The sequence below is a fragment of the Pollachius pollachius genome (genome assembly GCF_949987615.1).
Source record: "Pollachius pollachius genome assembly, chromosome: 3".
Lineage (NCBI taxonomy): Eukaryota > Metazoa > Chordata > Actinopteri > Gadiformes > Gadidae > Pollachius > Pollachius pollachius.
In genome coordinates, this window is record NC_136936.1 from 8,964,497 (window position 1) to 8,974,832 (window position 10,336).

At 43.6% G+C, this 10,336-nt stretch overlaps 1 pseudogene across 1 annotated transcript; it reads right to left on the bottom strand.

Moving 5' to 3' along the window:
• Window positions 1-704: 704 nt before the first annotated feature.
• LOC307073262 (transient receptor potential cation channel subfamily V member 1-like) lies at window positions 705-9,592 on the bottom strand (annotated as a pseudogene). Its single transcript has 15 exons — window positions 9,549-9,592; window positions 8,936-9,090; window positions 8,475-8,611; window positions 7,742-7,835; window positions 7,025-7,331; window positions 6,314-6,490; window positions 5,785-5,940; window positions 5,399-5,494; window positions 5,227-5,297; window positions 4,559-4,724; window positions 4,005-4,077; window positions 3,600-3,877; window positions 2,931-3,046; window positions 935-1,047; window positions 705-847 (listed from the first exon to the last, which is right to left on the bottom strand). The product of its transcript is annotated as a transient receptor potential cation channel subfamily V member 1-like (transcript).
• Window positions 9,593-10,336: the final 744 nt, after the last annotated feature.

The window sequence follows — 10,336 nt, forward strand, 5'->3', positions numbered from 1 at the left end:
GGCCCCAGGTGTTAATTTAAGGATGATGTGTAAGTTAAAGGACAGCCTGTGAGGTGTTTCAAGAGGAGACAGTGGGTGGTTGAGGAGGTCAGATGACGGTATCTTGGGCCTCAGGTCTTCCATATCTTCTGGAAGGAACCTTGGCGAAGAGTGGGCTTATATTCCAAAAAAGCCCTGGAAGAAGAATACAGTCAACAAGTTATTTCTTGTGAGATTTTCAATTGCTCAAAGCACAGGTGTGTTAGTGAATCCATACGTTTTTGTTGGGCAGTGATCAACAAGGGATCCGGTGGTTCCACCTCCAGCTCTGGCTCTTCCTCCTTCAAGATGCCGAGATTCGTCCACCATTTTTCCCAGTTCAACTCCTCTTTGGACTCTTAGGATAGGCTTGCAGAATTCTGCATGTAGAGTGTGAGTTTGATGTTGTCTTGGTTTGTGAGTGGACCCCAGGCCTAACAGCCATAGGGTGCATTGGGTTCTATAACTGTGTCAATGATTATGAGTCGGATCCTAATCGGGGTGACTAGTTTGATGTTTCTTTTTATGGCATAAAAGGCCCTCCTTGCCTTGTCTCTCAGGCCATTCATGGCTTTATTGAAATGTCCAGTGGTGTTCATTTTATACCAAAGTAGGTATAGATTTTTGTTTGCCTTAGATTAACAGTGTCTCATGGAATGTCTATTTGGTGGATGCTGGGTCTTTTTTCAAGTATCCTTGTTAACTGTACAGAAGATAGGAGCTTCTGCACAGTGGACGGTAGAAGGGCTGATGATGTGTTGGGGATCAGATCTTCCAGATCTTCTGCCACGAACCATGGATGAGAGTGGATCCATGTTCCATATACGCCCTGGAAGAAGAACACAGGCCCCAAGTTATTATTTGAGTTGATTAATTTTAAATTGCTCAAAGCACAGATGTGTTAGTGAATCCATACGTCTTTGTTGGGGGCTGATCTCCAAGATATCCGGTTATACCTCCAGCTCTGGATCTTCCTCCTTCAAAATGCCCATATTCGACCACCATTTTTTCCAGTTTACCTCCACCACCCTTAAAAATGGGAACACAATGATTTATCCAAAGAAACTATGTGGCTCATTCCATTAACTTAGAAACGATGTAGACCAGCTGGTTGGGACCTAAATTGCGACCTAGTGGACACAGAACAGAACCCTTAACGAAACCAGATCACCAAGTCCGGGTTGATTCCCTCGCTTTATCCGCCTTAAATATGTCTCTAACTCACTTGTAGGCTACTTGACTGCACAAAAAGTCCCATACAAATTTATGTCAGACCCAACTGTATGTTTTGATGTTCCGACCTCTCGTCCGATGACCTTGCTGTGGTCAGTGTTGGGGAGTAACGCTACCGTAGTAACGTATTCAGAATACAAATTATAGGCCTAACTGTATTCCGTTACAGTTACAATTTAAATAGTTGGTATTTAGAATACAGTTACATTGATGAAATCAAGGGATTACATGACGATACTTTTCTGTTTCACAAGTTTATTGGTGCTTTCACGCCAACAGCATTTAGTGCGCACTAAACGAGTTTGGTCCTTTGGTTCAGTAGTTTGCGTTAGTGTGAATGCAACCACCTGACTTTGATGCGCACCAAATCAGCCGGCCGAGGCCTCCCTGAAGAGGTGTTCTCGGTTCGCGTCCAAACGAACCCTGGTGCGGTCTCGGTCCGATCCAGTTCTAAAAAGCATACGCCTCTTTGGACGTAACGGGCACCCGTTCAGCCTTGCGCATTATGGGAATTATTGTTTGAATAGCGATATCTCCAAGACTATCAGCACCTTGTCGGACCGTCGTGTGAAAATGAGTCGTGGCTCATCATGGAGCAAAGAGGAGACGGAATGTCTATTGGATATTTGGACCGACAACCACATAAAACGTAGCTTGAAAACACACAAATGCCGATGCATTTTACACATTCAGCACCAGGGTGAGGGAGGAGTTCGACCGGTCCGCAACTGTATGAAACAAATCAATATCAGCACGATTGCAGCCCGCTGGATATCCATGATTATTTACTTTTACTTTTTTATCTTTACCGTTTTACCCCGCCCCAGACGATTATTTTATGTTGATCTATTTTCCCACTATTAACAGCTGAATAAATAAAGAAACTGAAAAGGGAAAATAGGTCAATTCGTCTGTTGTTCATATCTTTTGCATAAACATACCCTTATCAAGGGCGTAGCCACGTGGGGTGGGGGGGGGGGGGGGGGGGTAGTCAGAGGATGGCCAACCTGCTTGCCCCCCGAGTCTGAATATAAAATAAAAAATCCTGAACAGAAACGGTCTAAAGAAAGCTGAAATATGTGTTATTATTTTGATATAATTTTGATTTATAATTTTAATTTAAAGTCTTATATTTTCATATTTTAAATAAATATTGCAATTAAAATACTATGGTTTACCTAAATAAATTATTGCCTAAAATGTCTTTCTGCCATTTGCACTAAAAACATCCTCATGTCCCGAACCCCCTCAGATAATCATGACACATCGCACAAGATCCCATTCAAATAACATGGGATTATCAATAAGACATTAATAGGGTCCATAAGAACGTTTATTCAATCCATTGTATGTGGCCTGACGGGCTGCGGGAAAACGGCTTTGTTCCTCTACAGCAAATTATATAATATAGTGCACTTTCAGGGAGACTTCAGTTCAGCCAGTTGGAACCGAAGAACACACCAGAATAGGCCTGTTTAGTAAGCAGGATTTGATGCCGCATTCCTACACTTATAAAATGCAATTCAATGTGGAAGTAATCCAAGTATTCAGAAAACAATACTCAGATTGAGTGATGTAACGGAATACATTACATATTACATTTTTTGGCATGTGTTCTGTATTCTGTAACTGGATACATTTTAAAAGTATCCTTCCCAACACTGGCTGTGGTGACTCACCTCAAGCATGTCTGATTTCCGGTGGGCAAACACAGGGTCTTCATCATGCCTGATTGCAGCCTGTCCCTCAGGCAACGGGGCAGTGCTCTCTCCAGGTCCAGGATGGTCAGAGACCTCTGTGGGACCACATACAGCCGGGGTACACCTTCAACACTCTGAGCACTGGCTAGTGGTGTTAGGATCTCCTATCCTTGGCCATGATGGTCTAATGGTGGTTATGGGGTTTGACCCCCTGCCGAATGCTTCTGGTTCTGCAGTCAACCTGTAGGTATCCCTCAGGTAAGTTGCCCTAACCTTTCCCCCTAGCTGATCCTTAATGGCATGTATCTTGATTCACTGTAAGACACTTTAGACAAAAGCTACTGCTAAGGCGTTATGGTTAGTTCACTAAGGTTGTGACGTTAACATCATGAGGCATGAGGCGCAACCATCAACCATCAACACCATGTAGGTGATTATATATATACTGTATATGGATATTGCAATTGCTCTTCCTTTTAGGTGATGTCCTGCCATTCAGAATGAAGAGCAGTTTGGGGGATTTCGCTCAACAAAGACTTTGGACAACCCCACGTGGTGATTCCAGGGTTCACAGGGAAAACAAACATGACCTTTCTGCCAATGAGACCTTTTCCTCCCACCGAGACCTGCTTGGAGGACCGGTCCTACCTGCAGTCTCCAGATGCTCTCGCTCTCCCGGGACACCCTCTCCACGGTGTCACTCATCAGGGCGATGAGCATGTTGAGCAGCAGGATGTAGGTGAGCATGATGTAGCTGATGAGCAGGATGTAGAAAACCTCGATGTACTGCACGTGGTCCGTGAACTCCAGGTCTCCCATGCCGATGGTGAACTTGAACAGCTCCAGGGCCGTGAAGCGGATGTTGTTGTACCTCGGTTTTCAACACTCGAATGTCCGGGAACGGTTTAGTGCTAGATCGGGGGGTCCTGCTCTGAGATGGCCACCACCACTATTGAGACAATAAGACATTTATTTTCTTTGACAAGGTGCTTTTTTCACTTTAAATGTCATTATCTCGGCTTAATATGTGAGTGTACAGGGAAATTTAAGTACAATGTTCGGCAGAAAATCCAAATAGAAAGACCACATAGACAAATAGAAAGCAAATGATGTCACTTAATAGGATCTGCAAAGAAGTAATATCATGGTAATTAAGAACAGGTTAGGGTTATTTGTCTAACGCTTAATCATAGTTACAGCATAGATGAAAGAACATCTCTCTACTCTGAAAACATAGAGAGAATTCTCCCTCTAAACATTCATGTTCTGAATCTAGCAGCATGTTGCAGGAGTCATTATTTCTGAAACAGAATGTGACACTGGAGTGACGTCCCAGTGTGCATAAAACAGAGATCTGTTGGCTATTGTGGAAATAGTTGGAGTTTAACACTAACACTGCTCTAATCAGCATCTGAAGTTATACTCGTGTATTTGTATTTGGGATGCGTTGCAATCATATATTTCATATCTACTTCAAAAGTACTTGTTTCCCATCGAGGTCCACTGTGTTAATACGTTTACAACACCTCACCCTCCAGCCGAAGTCATCAGCCCCATCGGGATGTTTCATGGTTTTTATCCCCGACTTCAGAATCAATTCAACTCACCCGTTGTATCATCACGTTGTACATGCCCATGCGCTTGGAGCCCCGAGTGAAGTAGAGGAGGTTGATCCAGGCCAGGGCCAGAGAGAGTACCAAGGGGCCCACATACGCCCTCCATCCAAACGCGTACAGGACGGTGCAGAACAGGAGAAGTGAGGCCTGCAGGAAACTATCGGAGACAATCCAGCAGAACAGGAATGTGACTTTGACTGTATTATCTCCCAGATCCTAACCCAACCTTTAGAGCCCAACTCTCACTGTTTAGTTATCCATGCTTTTCTGATTCAATGTCTGCTTAAACTGGAAAAATGGCTCAGAGGACCACATAGGACGCAATGTACAACTAACCTAAACCTAACCCAACCCCAAGTCCCACTAACCCAACCTTCACTCTTTTGACCTAACTCTTTTAACAGCTAACCACTAACTCTAAACTTGTACCCGAACCGTAACAGCATCTAACCATAGCACCATAACCAACTGAACGCCTAACCCTCACCTTGCCCTCCTCTCGCTCTTCCACACATCTCTCTGCAGGAATCACACACAATTCTGCCTCAATCTCAAACTACCTTATGACCTATGACTGCTACTGGATAATCATTTACCAAAATGTAACTCATGTTGCCTTCACCTGCTGCGTTGTTAGCATTTCATTCTCAGTTACTCACAAGGATATTTCATTGAATCCATCGATGTACATGGATTTGATGCGGGGAGGTTTCCTCTTGAAGTCCACTATCTGTGGGTGGGGTAAATAAGTTTGATTGGTGGCGTTATTCGTTTTTTCCAGAATGCATTCCTGCAGAATACTGAACCAAGCTGTGTGAATACTCTCCTCACCCCTTTGATGAAGAAGTAGACCGCCCCCAGGACACTGACCAGCTCCCCGATACAGCGAAAGCAGTCCAGAGGGGTGTTCTCCACGGGGAACGGAGGCTGCAAGCGAACAGGTGAGGGAGCTTCACTACAGTTCCTCAGGACTTTAGAAAGTACTTTGTGGATCAAGGGTTCCACCTCTTATTCAACGATTTTTGTTCACTGATTCCTATAGATACTTTTTAAGGAATTAGATCATGCCACTCTTGCGTTTTTCTGCAGCTATGCCAATATTTTGATTGGATTGCTAGGATTATTCTCAAGCTCACTTGTAAAGGCACTTTGCATAAAAGACAAACCAAATGTAAACGTTATGCTAAGATAAACATGGGTAATGGTGTCTGTCTCACCTGCCCTTCCTTTCTGTAGACGGCGACAGTGGTGAAGATGCCCAGGTACACCAGATATACCAGGGAGTTGACCAGGAAGATCCTTGAGGCGAGCCTGTCCCACTTCTCCTCCAGCAGGCTGTGTAGAGGCTCCACCTGCAGCATCTCCTGACAGTTCTGAGTTCATAGGTCGATGGTCAGGCAGCAACACTGGAAACATATCAACCCTATAGCTACAAACCACTTTCACTTTATCATGAATGTATTAACGTATTTAACTAAGGAGACCTTAAAAAAAAGTAGGATAAGTAATAAAAGGCATGCAAAAGTCAAGCATATTGAATCCCTTGCGTCATTGATATGTAAGATCATAAAAAAATAACTACTAAAAGTATAACAGAACACTAACTAAGTACAAAGTAATTTCTCTGGATAACCAACGCACCAGCGGAGCTTTTGCTCCTCTCACAGAACCTATTCAATGGATCGCTAATTTTCTGCCAAGTATTTTAAACAGTTAGGGGAACACCTCAGCACCTTCCCTCTGTACCTTGATGGCATTCCCGAAGACAATGATCTCCAGGACTGAGTTTTCCTCGCTGGTGTCGATGGAGGTCATGTCGTACAGCGAGGAGCGGGTGGGCCCGTAGACCCAATCAGTGAACTTCCGGGACAGCCCCTTGGTCGCTTCGTCTGTGAACTCCCGCTGCACCAAATGCCTGAACAGCTGCATAGCAAAGAACAACAGAAGCATGAGCGACGTTAGAAGGGGAAAGATTGAACCTGGCCCCACACAAGACAGGTCCTTCCATGCTTTGATCTAGTCAGAGGAGGTTTAATGTCTCATAAAGAAAGACGAGATATGTCTCGTCTCATTCAACTGGAGCTATGAGATGTTCAAGACATGAATTTAATATAAACCCTAATACTATCTCTAACCCTAACATTAACACTATCTCTAACCCTAAAACTATCCTTAACCCTGACTTCAACACAATCTCTACTGTACTACTACCAAACCCTACAACCAAAAAGCAGACCCTGAAACCTAACACAAATAGGAAACCCTAATCCTAAAACCAAACCTTAGAATCAGAAACCAAACTCTAAACCCTAACCAAAATAACACTGGCACTATTTCTAACCTCTAACCATAACCCTAACTTGAACATGATCTCCAAACATAATTGTATCTTTGACCCTTACCTTACACTAAGCCTATTCCATGTGCCCCTAACCGTCTGTGAAGAACCAACCGTACCCCTATCTTCCCCAGCTTGGTGGCCATCTTCAGCGGCGTCAGGCCATGTTTGTCCTCGATGGCCTCCAGGGAGACTTCTCCTTTCAGGGCCAGCCTGGTGTCCCGGATGAGCACCTCGTGGTACATCCGCACGATGAACTCTGTGTTCTCTACGGTGTTGTCGGCGATGACCACCAGGGCGTGAAGGACCGTGTTGCCCAGGGAGTCGTGGTCACGGCTGTCAGCACACCTGTACTGGTACTCCATGAGGAAGGAGACCACATCTAATTGGTTGGTGCAGGCGGCCAATGAGAGGGGGAACTCACCTGTTTGAAACACATTTTAGAGTCAGTAATTTAGAAGATATGTCTTTTGAAAGTGACTTTCAAGTAAGGCCAAGGACCCTCTAAATATACTGTAGCCTTGGGTGGAATATTGGAGAAGCTACAGAAAATTCCAGTTTCACAACTGCGTTTCTACAGAAACTGCTGGACATAGTGCAAAGTATCTAAAATAATCAGAGAGGCAAGGTAAGTGGAAACACAGATAGGAGAGTTTAAAAGGAATTTGTCTGCTGTGGGTATGGTTTCAGAGTTAGGGTCAGAAAGCTTTTCTTAACATTTTTTTTCAGACGTTCATTTTTATATCGGAGCTGAAACTATTCCTGTCCAACCCTATACCCAATATTTGCAACATTTGAGTGTAGCTTTAGTAATATATATATTTGGTTGCTCTCACCAAAAAAGCCCCTGCACATCTCCTCCTTTCTCCACCAGGAGCTTCACCTGACTGAAGCTCCGCCGCTCGATGGCCACATGCAGGGCCGTCTGGCCTGGGAGAGGAGGTGGAGGAGGAGACACAGGTTGTGGGATATTCATGTATGTATTGGAAATAACAATTGGAAGCCCAGTTTGAAGCTCTTTAAGCGATAGTTTTCCGCCACCTTTCTGTTTGCAACTTACTCAACTGTGTGTGTGTGTGTGTGTGTGTGTGTGTGTGTGTGTGTGTGTGTGTGCGTGTGTGTGTGTGTGTGTGTGTGTGTGTGTGTGTGTGCGTGCGTGCGTGCGTGCATGTGCGTGTCTGAGTGTGTGTGTTTGGGAGGGCATTGCTTAGATCATTCTATAAGATTCATGTTGTTCAGTTAACAGATTATTGTGCTCCCTGTTCTCTAGGAAATGGGAAATTGTATATGCATATCAATTTTTCACTTGGATTTCAGACTGAGAGCAGCTGAGTTCAGCTGAATAGGCTGTTTGTGATTTTCTACATTTCACACTGATTGAGTTGAAACCTTACAAAGTTTAGGCTTTTCTTATTTACAAAAATAACGACAAACAAACCACAGTGAGTCCGTAACCGTGCGATTACCTTGTTAATATTGTTCCTTTGCTCTTTCCTCCAAGGGTCAAACCCACTTAAAGGTTTAGGGCCCTGGTTGGGGTCTTTAGGAGGTGACCTGAGAGTGACCTACCTTTGAAATGCTCGTCGCTGTAAGCTGCGTTGACAAACTTTTCTCAGATATGTCGAGCAGGACTTGAATGGTGTCGTTTTTTCCGTCATTCAGGTTCAGAAGGGCTTTCAGAAGGGCTGTTTTACCATTGATTTCATCTGGAGGTAAACAACATCATCATGGGACACACATTCTACTGTACATGCTGATCCTTCATATGACATCCTCATTGAAGAGGCCCAGGGGCAGGATAGTCAAAAGGTTCTGTCCCAGATTTCGACCTGTACTAGAGTAAGATGCCCCTACCTGCTTCTTAATGACACCAGCCATCACTGTTAGTTGCTTTGGAAGGAAGTGTCTGCTAAATGAATGCTATGTAGTAAAAAAAAACACCGCCCAGGTTGCTAGGGACATAACTACCAACCAAGCCCTTGCTCACCACCTGGGAATACGGAAGACAGATACACCTCCTCCATACTTGCCTATGTACTCTGGGCTGGTGAGCTTCAGATGGTGGAGCTGCAGGAAGTCCTGCAGGCCGCTTAGGGGGCCAGGGTCTCCTTTGGAAGCAGCCTCAAACACCTTATTCCGGGTAAACTTTCCACTGAACGCATGTTCCACGGCGCTGAACTCCTCTCTGCCATGTGGGACAACAACAACAACACACTGTTTAGTCATTTAGCAGACGCTTTCATCCAAAGAAACTTTTAGATATTTTATTTACACACGTCATGTTGTGAGCAGGTTACACATCTTAATCAAGAGGTCAACTGATGGCATTCAAACACAGAACATTTTGGCTGGGATTTAAACATCCTCACCATTAGACCTAGTCCTATGTGTCATAGCTAACAAAAATAGGAAATTATCTTTGATCTTTTAACCAAGACTTTATTGGTGCTAGAAATATGTTCAAGTGCAGCTGGTCTAAACATGATCTCATTGTTGGTCATTCCTTAGTGTGATCAGTTTGCTGGATATTATAAATTCTGTATTTTGAGCATCGTAACACGTTATTTCTCCCTCAGGTCAACGATGCAGCTACATTCACCACAAGCAGAAACTTGTTTACCATAAACGCGTAATCCTGGTTACCTGATATCTGGCAGTTCAGAGAGGATGTGATAAAAGTAGACCATGTCTCTTTCACCTTAATACAACAACCCACTGCTAACAACCCACTGTTTGGTTTCCACTCTGACTTTTTTTGTTACCTGTCATAACCAGGCTTCCTCTGTTGAGACGCACACATGCACAACCTAACAACATTTGTACTTCCCTGACTCCTGAAACCTCATGGAGGATGGTGGAGTGGGTTTTGTATAAATTACTTCAAAAGATAAATTCTCACTTAAATGATTGAAGAAACGGGTTCAAATGTGGAATAAATCATTACTGGGTTAATGCTTTTTATCAAATATATGCAGTCTCAGTAAGAATTGGCCTTGTTTGACCTGACCATTGAGAAGAATCGATTATACGTGAAAGCTGAACCCAGCTTTGAAAAATAAGGTTATGGTTCTTTGAAGGGAGATCAGATGGATGCATCCCCTTTTCATATCATAAGGCATTTTACGATAGATTTAAATATCATATTTGCACTATTCAACAAACTGTAGAATATGGAACATGCAGAACATATGTAGAACAGTATAAATCAAATGTATACAGTAAAAAATACCATTACCATTAGATGCAAAGAATGCAGTACAGTACCGTATATATAATACAAATAGTCTAATGAATAATCAGACCTGAAGGCATCAGAGTTGGCAGTTGGTCCATTACTCAAAGCACTGGTGACCTAAGGGGTAAAGTATTAGGTTACTCCTACTCATGATGGTGTTGTAGCTGTGGAGGTGTTTGCCTGACCGCAGCACCAC